Genomic DNA, 13,912 nt, shown 5'->3' with positions numbered 1-13,912 from the left:
TACGACCGAAAAACAACGATCGAAAACGTTTAACGACGAGCTGCTCGTTACGACCAGCGATCAAAAATTTATATTCGTTTACAAGAAACAATAACTCGCCCCCGGGTTGTTCGTATATTGTCAAGTTCGAGATTTTAATGTCAGATTATTTATGCTTGTAACCTTTGATGTATTATAAATATGCATGATCGTGTTCAATTCGTAGGCGTACTGTACATTCGATACCACTCTACACATTCGAATAGCGACAAGATTGAAAAATTTACTCTTTCCGAAGTGCGTCGTTCTTATTGCAAATAAGCGATGCGTACGCTTTCCAGAATATAGTCCATAGTGGATGCAAATCCGCAGTCTGTATTATATGAATGTAAATGGGTTACATGCAAAGAGGCAGGATTTCAAAATTTACATTTTTCGTCTTTTAACCCAGCGCTTATGAAAAATGTATACTCGTATGTTTTCCCCATCGTGCGAAGGAAATGAATGATGTAAAGCTAGAATCAAAATCGACCAAAAGAATGCAAACGTTATGAATTTTCTTCAAATTCGTCCCAAATATTTCGAACATAAATTTCATCGTTTCAAATTTCAACCAGTGAAAATCTACGTATTAAAATCAACGTATTCGACAATTTGCTGGCTGCACCGATTCGATAAACATCGATTCTGAGAAATACAATCGTAAACGTGGTAACCAGGGGTCGTAGTGAGCAATTGTGCTTAAACGGTTTAAACGACAGTTTTCGAAAAGGAAAGTTCTTTGCGAGCAGATGTTTCATTAATCGAAAGACGCGAGCGCCGATTGAATCGTTAAAGGTTGACCGTTTCGTCGGACTCGTTAAATATCAGCATCTTAGAAGGCCCCTGCGATGCATTTAGGTTTCGGTTTGGCTAGTCCACACACGCGGTACGTAATTCAAGTTAGGGCACCATGCAGGTATTCTTCCCCTACGGTGCATGTCGTTAAGAGTTTAGACCATGCCCGTTATATCCTGGTCGGGAGCACACGAGCACCGACAACTTTGCATGAAGCCACGTAACGAGCCGTAATCTCCTGGTAATTTACGAAATGACAGTCCATAAATAATTCGTTCGTAAATTGTGATTACGGGTTTGATCGACTCTCCGCGCTTTTTTTTTTCTTTTCGTTTTTCTTTTGACGCGCGTCGCCACTTTTTTCGTTTTTTTTTTTTTTGTCTTTTTTTCTTCGTATTTTTAAACCGTGATCACAGTTTTGTACGCGAGTTCCCCGGACTATGGACGAGACTCGCTCGTGGTGTCTCGGAAAATCGAAACGCACGGTGTAAACGATACCGCGTGATATTTCCCCGGAAATGTATTCGATTTTCGACGCGACCCACGCGTGAACAATTTCTTATTTCGAAGTGACACCCAAATTGTAATTGCTTCTCGACGGTGTTGCGCGAACGTTGTGCCAACGAACGAAATTGAAAACCAAACGCGTAACTATCTACCTACCTACCCAACAATTTGCACAGAAATACTTCTGAAAACGTTTCCGTAGCTCGAGGCACGATAACTCGCGCGACCGGACTACTCGTACAGCTCGCTATCGTCGGTAGACACGGTTGTATCTGTTCGAATATCAGCCGACGACGCATACCCGAATACCTAATTTTCATGTTATCGGAACGGAGACGGTTCGGTTCACTCGGTGGTCGCCAGTTTTCGCATAAAATACGGAGGGGACTAAAATGAGATTTCTCGAGCAATTTCTTCGTTCATTTAAATGGAAATTGGGCTTACATCACCGTTGTGGCATTATAAATATTAGTACGGACAAAGTACCGAGTATCGTTGTAAACACGGTTGTCGAAAAAAAAGAAAGATCGTTTAATTAGTCTGTGCGTATTTGAATACGCACACTTTTCAGCGGAATAATCATTTGAACCCAATGGAAGCTCGCATAAACGTAGTTTTATTAACTCGAACCACGAAATGTCTACCTTTTCGTTGTATTCGGTCTTCCATTGCTCGTTGAAGTAAGTTCGAGCGAGATAATGGATATTCTTCGGTCGGAATAAGACTTAAGGAAAGTTTATATTTGACACACTTTGCTCGTCGAAGTTCACAACGGAGAACATGCTGCTCAGGTTATTGTGAATATCAACAGAACTTACGGTAGCATTTATTCCGAAGTTGATACTGCTTTTTGAAAACTAGTTAACGCTATCTATACCCTTTGAAGTAAAATAAATTCGAATTTCCAGCGAGACGCGTGCAAATTATGTACGAAATTCAACAGCTTTATTTTTATACGGCGACTTTTAAATCGTATTTAAAGTTAAACCAGTTGTTTTGCACGTGATTTGTGTCCCGTGATTATCGTATTTACGATAACAATACGAATACTTGAGATAGAAAATGAATAGAGCTGCTATAAAAAGCGATAAAGAGAAATAAAATTGAAAAGGAAATCATTTTTTATACGGGGTTATATGGGTTACGTCCTCGCTGGTAAATGAATCGAACGATATGCATGGTATTTTGATATATCGGTGTTGTTTGTTCAGCTGTGTTTGCTTTGAAAGGGTCGAAGCGTTATGTCTGAATTTTCATTCATAAATCGCCGATACAAATACAGCCACTATGTATATTACGTTCATACGTTACATTGCTTTGACTACCGCGACCGTAATCTCGTAACATGCAAATTGCGCATAGTTCCTTTTCAAGGTTATTCGAAGATCGATACATCCAAGATGGTTAAATTTGCTTGTTTATGAGTTACATACGTCATTGTTTCGCGGAAAATGTGTCGCCGTGTTTGAAAGAATATTAACGACCTTGGAATCTCGTAAACTATGACGAAGTTAAAAATGCACTGTACGTTGCATTAGCACAGCCAACGGTGCAAAAAAAAAAAGAAAGAAGTAAACAATGTGGAAGTTTGTGTACCGAAAGGATTACAAGTACATTACTCCGTCGGTATTCGTTCAGGATACGTGATTTTTTCCGCCTAATAAATTGTATCGTCGAAAGGAATTCATTTTCGTATACTCCGGTTAAAAATTTCCCAATTTTGTTTACGTTGGTGGATTATCGGTAAATTCGCGTATCGGGAAGATTTTATCTCCGCACTTTTCCCGATAATCGATATTCCATTGTACAACTCGACTCGTTTTATCGATCGATCGGATTAAAAATGTTAACATCCTGACCGAATTCAGAAATATCTATTTACGATACCGATGTAATCCAGTCGTGCCCGCCCCTATCCCCGGATTGATTTGTTGTTACTCGACAGTTACACAATAACCTGTCTCCGGAACAGGCGAAAAGAAAATCGAATGATCTGCTCGCGATAAATCGTGCCAAATAAATGGCGTACCAGGAGCCATAAGAATTATCGATACGATTCTGTTTCACGGTATCGGCGTAACAATGGGGTAATTATTATCGGCAACAATTGGTCAGCTAGCAGCAAGTCGTCCATTTGGAGTCACGGTATGGGAAATACCTTGTCCCGCCATATGTTCCGTTACAAGTATACCGGGCCATTACGAACGAAAAATGAGGAACATTATCGTTTTTCGTTAATCGGAATTTATTTGCATACTCTCGGCAACAAGAGGACGATAATGTTATTATTCGAAATGGTCATCGTTTTGCAACGATGCAGGCTCTCGCGAACACCACGGCCAATCGGCTCTCGCGGCACGCACACGGTCTCCAAGGTTATTCCAGAAGTTACTTTTGTCGGGGCGTACCACTAAAACTTTTATGAGTCTTGCGGACCATGTTCTCCGGCTCTGACCACAATTTATAATCAAGCGGATTGAGACTCGTAGGGGATCAGTCCTTGGCCGAAACGAATCTCTAGGACATTTTCTTTTTCCGTAATTGGCCTCCGGTTGCTCTTTCTTTGTAAACTCTCACCTTTGTCTTTGAAAGAGAGTCGTTCGTTGGGATTTCGTTACTCTTTCCGGTACATATTTTCGGTATACATTTCGACCTCGATTTTAACACCTTGGAGAAACGAAGCCGCGCCACACCTCGATGGGGCACTCCTCGCAAAACAATTATTGACCGTCCGATAGGCATGAATCGAGTCCACTTATGAACAATTATAATGTGTCAAGATCGGAGAACACAGTGTGCGAAACTTGCGGTAGAAATTTTCATAGAATCTCCTGACGAAACCAGCGTCTGAAATGATCACGGAGATCGTACGTACCACGATAGTCATTTGGAAGTCTGCATCGCTGCGAAAGGATGACCAAAATTGTCACGATACGGTGGTGGTCTGCTACTGCTACAATCGACATTCAAAACACGATCCTTCGTATCGGGCACACGGGCACTGTTAGGATTCACCGGAGGTGAGCAAACTTCTCGTCCGGATCTAAATTTCGAGGAACGAACAAAAAATAGAGAACTTCTGATTCGTCGTTCGTTCACCAAAAATTTTACGTCGGATAAATGGAAGCCCGTTTCGATAAACATCGAGAGTGAATCGCTACATTTGATTAGTCGTTTACTGTTCGAACGTGTTCGTTTTTGGGATCTGTTGCAACGCAGGATCGATAACGTGTGGCGAAAATTCTGATTCGTTAGAAATTATAGACTTTTTTATACAGTAGCCCGATACTTGCGAGAAAAGTTACGAGAGGACTGGGTTACGCGATGTTGTTCTCGCTTTTCCGCGGGATCGGTCGTTCGTGTCGCGAGAGGGTTATAGCCAAAAAACGGAGACGTGAAATATCGCAATGACAATCGGCAAACAGCATTATGGTAATTCGAGGCCTGGGATATATCCTGCATACCGTGGCCATAAATATTCATTCGGACCCCGGGTACTTAAACTATTTACATAGACGTGGATGCGAACGAATTGAGAATTCCAGGCGGCTCTCCGTGAAAATTTTTCGTATCCGATTACGAGTGAATACGATAACCGCCTTGATGACTCGAGGATCCCTTTCACGGTGACGAGCAAAAATATTGCGCGTACGGCGAATGAATCGGCGCGGTTCGCGTACAGGACAAACGACATTGGAAACTGTCCTGTAATTAATTACTGGCGACGCGGTGAATATTAACTGGAAATTATTATTCGTCCGTCGTCTCTCGAGCGGGCATTGAAACCTATATTCGAATGCAGAAAATGGTAAATACACATACGCCGCGTTCTTTAATTAGTGGGGTATTATAAGGGTAGATTTAGATCCCACGGGCCATACGCGGCATGATTTATACAAAGTGACCGACTGAGTTATTTCTGAAACTCTGAAAAGATTGTATAGATAAAAATGTTCCGTTCGAGGGAACGGGAGAGGGTTGGGGGGGAAGCACCTCGCTGCAGAGAAGATTGATTCGGGAACGAGGACACCGAGGATATCCGAAAGTCAATTTTTCTTTCTTTTTTTTAACGAGTTGTGTAGGTTTCTCGCGCTGGAATTAGTGTATCGCGTTTCGAGAATGAAAGTATCGAGGTACGTGTATCCTAAAATTAACAGTTTTTGAAATATGCGGATATTCGGGTAATAGAATCTTCGAACTCCAATGTCGTTTAACTATTCGAAGAATAGTCGAATTTGTCGTTTTATTTATCAATAGGGAGATAAATGTAGGAGTCGGTTTAAAAAAATGTTGACGAATTGTGAAAGATTTACCTCGAGAGGGATTTCATTATTGTCTTTGTTTTTTTGTTACGTTGGACGGTTTATTATGTCTGAAACCGTTTTTTTTTCTTCTATCAATAAATACAGGAGACATTTAGGGGAACCCGTTTACACGATCCATCCTGTACAAAGCGAGGGACAACTGTGGCGACACACAGTAACGTGTTAATAGTTTCTCGCTACATTCTCAAAGTGGAGATAATCGTATCGGTCACTTTATACCGTTCATCGTGTACTTTAAGCTGGTATTGTGTCTTGGCTAATATGTGTTAGGTATTAGGGAAAGTTCTTTGGGTATTATGTATTTATCTCCCTTTTTTTTTCTTCGAGGCTCGAGTCAATTGTTCCTCTAGACTTTTCGCTGTTTCTGAGCAAACGCTTTGTTCTATTCAAACTCGTGTATAAACATTGCATAAACCTGCATGCCCTCCAGAAACACTTCAATTTGAAATGCTAACCCATCAAATATCCGGCTTTGCATTACCGTATGAATTTCTACAAACAGAAAATGCGTAGCAAGCTTTTTGCTTAATTTGTTTTTTTCTCGACAATGTCACGGTGTCCGAAAGTATTAGCGAAGCTATGAAAAAAAACATGTTTGTCGTTAACATCCGTAAGAATATCCCTCAAATGATTTGTTAAAACCGTGCTTCGCTTATCTCGTCAAACGCGTCTTGAGACACGCGACAAGACGAGTGCAATAAAAATAATACGCGAATAATACGTTTGTATTTTCAATAGTTCGCGGTGTGATTGCGAGGATATGTTTGAATATATACTACGAGGTTTTCGTTAGAGAAACACCAAGAATTTTTCCCCCTTCTCAAGACCACTTTGTTAGAATTAGAGTAAGTAATTGGTTAATTAATTACCCGACATTGTAACGTCGAGAAAGATAAAAATAGTAACCCGTATTAGTGAATAGAACTAATTGTAGTTATTGGTATTAATAAAAACGATGTTCTGTCGTCTGTAGCGAGGAATTTAATTAATAAAATAATACTAAGAATTTTATTCTTTTCTCAAAACTAACTTGGACGCGTAATGGTTATCTTTCTAAAGGTAAACGGTGGTGTATGGGTAGACCCATTATTGTTTAGACTGGCATCCTCTGCCCATTTATAGACATCGAGTGGGCAGGTTCAAGTCTCGACATGTTTGCAACATTGGTCGCGTCCATAATGGATCGAGGGAGGGAACAAAGAGTGTGCGTTAAGTTGGGCGTTAAAAATGGAAAAATCGGGGCAAAAAATTTACGTACACCGGTAATTGTTTTCAGCGATGATCGAATCGAGAAATGATTTATCAATGGGTTAAGAGATTTAAAGAGGTCCGAGTATCCTTCAAAGATGATCCACGTTCGGGTCGGCCTTCATCGGCCAGTAACGAAGAAATTGTTGCTCAAATTGGTGAAAAAATCTTTGTTGATCGTCGTCTTATCGTTCGAAAGATTATCAACGAGGTAAACATCTCCTCTGGTTCGTGCTAAGCGATTCTAACGACGTCCTTTCGATTCAGAAATTTCTCACCGGTAATAAAATTCTTATGGTACACCATCCTCTGTGTTTCTTGGATATGGTTAGTTTAAATTTTTTCGAGATCGATTCGGGATAAAAATCGAAGTTACACCAGAAAGGATACGACTGTGTTGGGTGGTGTTGCAAACAATTCTTCGTTACTTACACAATTAAGGGAAACGTGACCGATCTCAACACTCTTGCCCTAGAAAGCTTATGTTCGTAGGAAGTGGTAGGAACGTTGGAGGGAATGTATACGATCTGTAGAGGAGTACGATGCTGCCTTGTATAATGTCGCAAGCTCGAGGACGGAACTGTGACACTGTGAGAAGGAGGTAACGTTTGATCCTCTCTCGACTTCGTATTCATTGAGAGGAGAGTGAGAAACAGTGAGAGGGAGCGAGACACAGTGATAAGTGGTGGGTATAACTTCGCGATACGACACCCAAGGTAGTCATTGTTACATTACGCGAGGTAGTATATCGTGGGAGACTATTAAGGTTTAGACACTACGTATAGGTATTTGATTATCTACTAAAACAACATGGTCAGGTATTTTAACTCTAGTATTATTTTATTACAAATACAATCTCGTATATACATACATACAAGCGATCGAATATTTGTGCGCAAATTTTATTCTAAATAAAAATTCGCAATACTTGATGTCATTAACTCTGATACGTGTACGATACAGTTTATATCGTATTTTTGTATTTTTCAAACCAACGTGTTTAGTCGACGATTAAAAATAATTGTCAAAGGCAGACACCCATCGCGCGACGTGTCTATCCGATTGGTCTCGAACACGGTAACTGGCTCGATGACTTGAATTTTCTTTTGCTCGGATATACGAGGGAGATGCATCGACAAGGCAAATTGACCAACGGGTTGCACAGTCACGAAAATTATGACATCGGTGAACGCGCGCGACCCTGGGAATTATCGCCATTAATACTGATTTAGTTGAAAGGAGGAGAAAAGGGGTGGTCGGGTGTGCAGGTATAAAGGCGAACGCCGTCCTTTCACCCCTTTTAGATGTTCCTACGGTAACGCGTGTCTGTTCATTCAAAACTCAGTTAAGCCGGACGGCGTTAAGTCGACGGTGAACCTATAAATTTCTCGCAACCCTTTTCTTGCGAACGCGTCGTGGTGGCGCGAGTGCCCTTTGAAGTTGCATTCAACACGAGACGTCATGTAAGTACATATGTGCATAACGTTACAAATATATTATAAAGACATTTGTGCTTTATCCTGGAAAATTATTTATTGCGCTTCCCGTGGCAAGCCCGTAGGGGTTGTAACGATACGAAGGCTTACGAAAAGTAATAGTATTTTCTTTGCGTGTGTTCTTTTTTTTTTCTTCGTCACATCTTTCGTTGCCTATTACATCAACCAATAAAATATGCATTTGACAGAGATCGTACGTTTATTTTCTATAAGAAGAAATATGACAGACCTCGGCGAATTTTATTGTCAGAAATGCCTTAATATTACGAAATTATCGAAATTGTCTAACGAACCAATATTTTAGATACGTGCGGTAACTATCGGTGAAAATTAAACGAGCGTATAATTTTCTCATCGCGAGGAATAATTACCTCGACGTTTCGTTTATATTATAACTTCTTCTGTAGCGTATCTTGCCTCGTTGTAAAAAAAATATTACAATTTTTCCCACGAATAACGACTACGAGGGGAAAGAAATCGACCGTTTTAATTTCACTCGGTAAGTTCTGAAAAAGAAAGAAAAAAAGAAAAACAACAACACGCGGTACTCGAATCATCGAACTCCTGATTGCTCGAAACTCGATAAAATTGTCTTCTGCGTAAATGCGACTTGTTCGTTCGACGGCTGGGAAAGAAAGCAACTTTAGCAGAACGTCGACCGCGAAGTAAAATTTTATCGAGTTTTATCTTATACACTGCGTTCCAGCGTTTATTAAGCTTTCTCGAACGGATGGTTTTGTGGGTAACTGCGACCACGAACCACGCCTTGTTTATCGTCGCTTAACGTCTCCTTCGGTGAATACACTCTCAGACACTCGGCGGGGAACCAGCGCGCGAGAATAGCTTGTTACAGAAAGATGGATATCGATTCGTCGATACCATCTAGTATTCTTTTATATGCAGACGTCGAACTGTCGCGACTACGAACGTCTGCCGTTTCTGGATGTCTGCAGTCCCTTCGTGAGTCAGAACAGAGCAAATTGCTCGAGAAAAATGTCACACGGTCCGACGAGATCCTCCGAATATACTCTTTTTCCAACGAGACGATCAAAAATCTACGAATTAAAATTTTCTTCAACGGAAGGGAAGTGTTCTTACGGAGATAAGATTTTTCTTGTCGCTCTTCATTTTACTCCTTATTAGAAAATTACCATACCATTCGAGAATACAATAGGACCGTTTATATCGTATAGCAACTAAATTATTTTCCAAATCGAAAGGTGAAATATTCGCTTGTGGATGTTTTTTAGAGCATTAGAGCCATTTGTTTTCTGTATAGTCGTATTGCTCTTAAATTGCAAAAAAAAAATTGAAAACTGTTCGAAGAGGAAAGAAAACAGAATTTCGTACGTTTTCTTATTAATGTACAGGTCTCTGGAAACGGTACGAAATTGATTTGAAATATTTTTCAAACGATCGAATCGGTGAAAATCTACGCAAAGTTTTTACAGCGTTTGATTGTTCGCGATGTTCCTTTGTCGGTAACTAACTCCTTCTCCAGTATACCTTAGATCATTGAAATCGGCAAGACGTAACGCGTACAATTACCATACTCTTGCGATTTACACCGGCAAAACAGACACGGTGTAGAATAGAACTCGGTAAACCGCGCAACACTTTCCTCTGTTCAACTTTTACCGGCTTTGGTTAGGAAAGAGCTACAAGTTCCCCCCAGTTCCTTTAAATCAACCCGTGTAACAACAACTTCGCGGCGATCCACTTTCTCGATTAAAATATTTTTGCGCCTCGAATCGCCGTGAATGTTCCGCGATAAATTAACGAAAGTGTTTTCGTACCTCTGTACGCGCCTTTTATCGCCGAGTATATTGACTGCGCCATGAACACAATCGGGAGAAATGTTTTTATTTTCCGTGAGTATCTCTCGTGCTGTTCCATTATCCTCTCGATCCTTGCGAGTAACTTCGTTATGGATACGTACGCTGATACGATCGTTGTTATTGAGATCGCTTTATTAGGTTTCATCATCGTTTTCATCTTACGAGTCCGTGTAGCTTGTTTTATCGCCGATGGAGATCTATTGGCCGATCAAGCGTACACTTATCAAGGATCTCGTGGAAAATGTTAGTTTGCCCGAGTAAAAGGCTTAATGTGATTCATCGACGCTCGAAAAATTCTACCTTGGATAATTAGTTGCGCGATCGTCGCGTCGGCCGCTTCAAAGAGCGAAATTGTGTGATATAATTCAGCTTGATATTATGCGGCCCGAGGGAGAGGTCGACAGGCATTGTTGCTCGTAGGAAGTTGAACTGGGTTGGTAGCGGATACACCTCGACGTATACCGATTGAAACTAATGGATTATTGTCTAGAGTTGCTGGTAAACTATTTTTAAAATTACTTACCCTGTCTAGATTTATCTGTTCGGTGATCGATCTTGCAGAGAAGCTTATCCCTATTCTTGATATTAAAATTAACGTCGTAAGTAAAGATAACACCTCATCGCTGGAATGAACGTTTCACCCGTTGTAAATAATGCAATCTTTACTGCACGGTATATTAAAAAAAAAAGTATTCAATCCTTGAAAAGTACGTAGTAACGACTGACACGAATAGAAAGTGTCGTATAAACACACATCCACGAATAAGGCTCGTCAAAGAAGAAAAAGAAAGAAATTTTTCTTTGTTCGCAGATTGTCGATAGTTTTCAAGATACAAATAATCAAAGTTACATACCTTAATACATTAGAAGATATCCAAGTTCAATTACGTGTATCGTGAAAACTATCGATCATCCGCACTCAATATTTTACGTACATCGAAAGGGATCGCTTTACCATCCTTCTGAGAAAGTACGTTAAAATCAAAGTGGTTCGATTCGTGTCCTTCGTTTGTTGCTCGCTACTGCTCGAAACTCGTATCCTGCGTCGAAAGAAAAGTTCTTCGTTGACCACTCTGTCTTTCCATTTCGTTGCAGTCGTGCACAAACGTACATCGCGAAGTAACAAACCGATCGTCTCGAACACCCTCCTGAGAGAAAGCCACGCTAAACGGAACGGTACGCTAAACAGAAGCAAACACGGCGGATTAGGGTTATTTAATCTCGGTACCTATGTTCGTTGGAGATTTATCGCTCGCTTCGGCGTGTATTACACGCTACTAAATTCAAGAATAACAACCGTGGAAGTTGTGTCGGGTACCCCCGCCTCCCCCTGATGTGTACGCTACTAAATTCTCTGTTACTTTCTTTCAACGGTGCCTACCTACGACTGTCCGAGAAAATCGCGAGCTCCTTGTCGCATTGTACGGAAAACTCGGGTTCCACGATGAATAAGGGGCTCGATGATCGATACGCGTATATGGATATATTCGAAGCCGGCTTACCGCGATGACAATAGATGATTTACTGTTCGCGCGTTCGGGTTGACACTCGTGTTAAGAAACGTCAAGTATCGCCGTACGTTCGAAATCGCAGGCGAGAATATCCGGAGTCTGATCCGCGGTTACCGGCGGATCGTGGAGGCCGAGGCACACATATAAATTAACATGTAAGTCGAGAACAAGTGACCGTATGTTCCTGATATCTTCACCGACTCCACGGATTGGTTCTCTTTATCTCTGACGCGTTGCGTACGAGCCACAGCTGCCAGTCGGGGTCTGCCTCGTTTATCCGCTCATCCCGCCCCTCGCTTCCCGAGAATGAATCGAACCTCTGTGAATCGTGGCAGCATCCAGCGGATTTTCGATCGGCCGAGCAATCGCAGGAAGAGAACTGTGTCATTAAACTCGCTGATTCGGAACTGTCTCGTAGCGTCGGTGGATTTAAATTTCCTCGCCAATCGAGGTTCCTACCACTCGATGGTCCCAAATCCGATCGTTACTTCGTACCAGAAACGAGCAAACTTTTTATTCGGATAAAAGTTGCGGGCAACGAATAAAAGATAAAGAACCGTACGCTTTCGGTAGTCATCGAACGAAAATTGGAATTTAAATCGCACGACCAACGACCACGTAATTCCCCGACGATCGAAGTGGATTCCCACGTTTTTGGATTTATTTAAACGAAAGTTTCTTCGTCTTTGCCGGGAACGTACGTGGATTCGAGATTTCCTCAGTGTTCCGTTATTACTTTACGATCAAGTTACGACGTTACTTCGTAACGTTCGGTCGCTTTGCGATATTGTTACTCTTTGATCGTACGAGATAAGGAAGCAATCGGGAACAATTTTGAAAAATTTTGCCGAGGAACATCCTGATCACGTTTCGACTGTTGAAAAGTTTTCTCGAGTACACGTGTATACGTTTGTCGTGCGTTTCAACGAGACTTTAGATCGAAGTTTTGTATTCTCATCTTAAGAGTTGTTTCGATCGTGAACAAACTCTGTTCGGAGATAACGATGTACGTTTTTTCGTTTTTCCAATATCTATTTGGTATTCGTACAGATTTTGATAAATATTCCGAATAAGTTTCAAGGAGAATTAAACTCTATATAAAAAAGTCGGTTGAAACTTTTTTCCATTGTTTCTAGTAAGAAAAAAATTAAACGAAATTTTGTGCATTGGTATACTTGAATGACATTTTCTTAAATCACAATAGTATTGTCTGTTTCGGGAAAATATTATTGCGTATTCGTCTCTGTTGGTATAATATTTTCTGTCGCTTTTATTTAACGTTTCTATGAAAAATGTTCGTTCCCATGTATATTTCAGTACTAAACGTTAAACGTATTTGACGAGGTGCTTACGCACTTTCGCACCTTTCCGTTGCGTTTATGTCACACTTCCGGCTTAATGGTCTCGGTTCACGTGCCTGCTTTACACTTTCGTCGCGACCCTCAACATTATATAGACGATCGCGATGTATAAACGCACGAGCCATTAATCGAGTTTAATCCGATGACTCTTGTGCCTCTCATCCATTGTACTCTCGTTATTTTTCATTATTCATGAATTGTACTCAATTTTTTCCCTCGCGTTTACTGCGTCGTGCAAAACATCGCGTACACTCATCGTCAACTCTCGCGACTTGTTTTCCCACTTTTAAAAAAGTGAAATATTCTTGTATATTTCGTAAATTTTTCATACAAATTTACAAACGTGATACGAAACTATTTTAGTGCACCGAAAACGTTTATAAATTTGTGCTCTTACGTAAATAATAATCGTTGATCGTTTTTCAAAAATTCTCGTATCGAGTCGCAACTTAAAATATTTTAAGTAATAGAATTTCGAACAACGATACTCGTGGGATATATTTCTTTTTACATTTTTGAACGAAACGTGGGTTTCGAAATCGAACATTCGTCGACAGTTAGTGTAACATTGTTTTCGTTGACATCGATTCTTAACGAGTAACGCGAGATACGTAATTTAAACACGAAGAGAAATTACGATGATAAATCGCGCGGATTAAAGCGTTATGGTCATTTTTTATTAACGCTCGTTAAGACTAAGGGAGGATAGCGATATAATTGAATTCTTTGTCCATCGCGTTATCGCATTTATTTGTTACAATGTAGTGACCTCGTGAGGAGCGTACGAAATGATTTATTGCCAAGATCGAC

General features: G+C 40.6%; 1 protein-coding gene across 3 annotated transcripts in view; it reads left to right on the top strand.

The window, feature by feature from the left end:
- Positions 1–13,912, top strand: part of LOC143143995 (rap1 GTPase-activating protein 1) — a 263,449-nt gene that overhangs the window by 98,697 nt on the left and 150,840 nt on the right. The window lies entirely within an intron of this gene.

This window comes from Ptiloglossa arizonensis, chromosome 3 (assembly GCF_051014685.1).
Source record: "Ptiloglossa arizonensis isolate GNS036 chromosome 3, iyPtiAriz1_principal, whole genome shotgun sequence".
NCBI classification, from domain to species: Eukaryota; Metazoa; Arthropoda; class Insecta; order Hymenoptera; family Colletidae; genus Ptiloglossa; species Ptiloglossa arizonensis.
The sequence above is the reverse complement of the archived record's forward strand: the minus strand, read 5'-3'. Positions and strand labels throughout refer to the sequence as shown.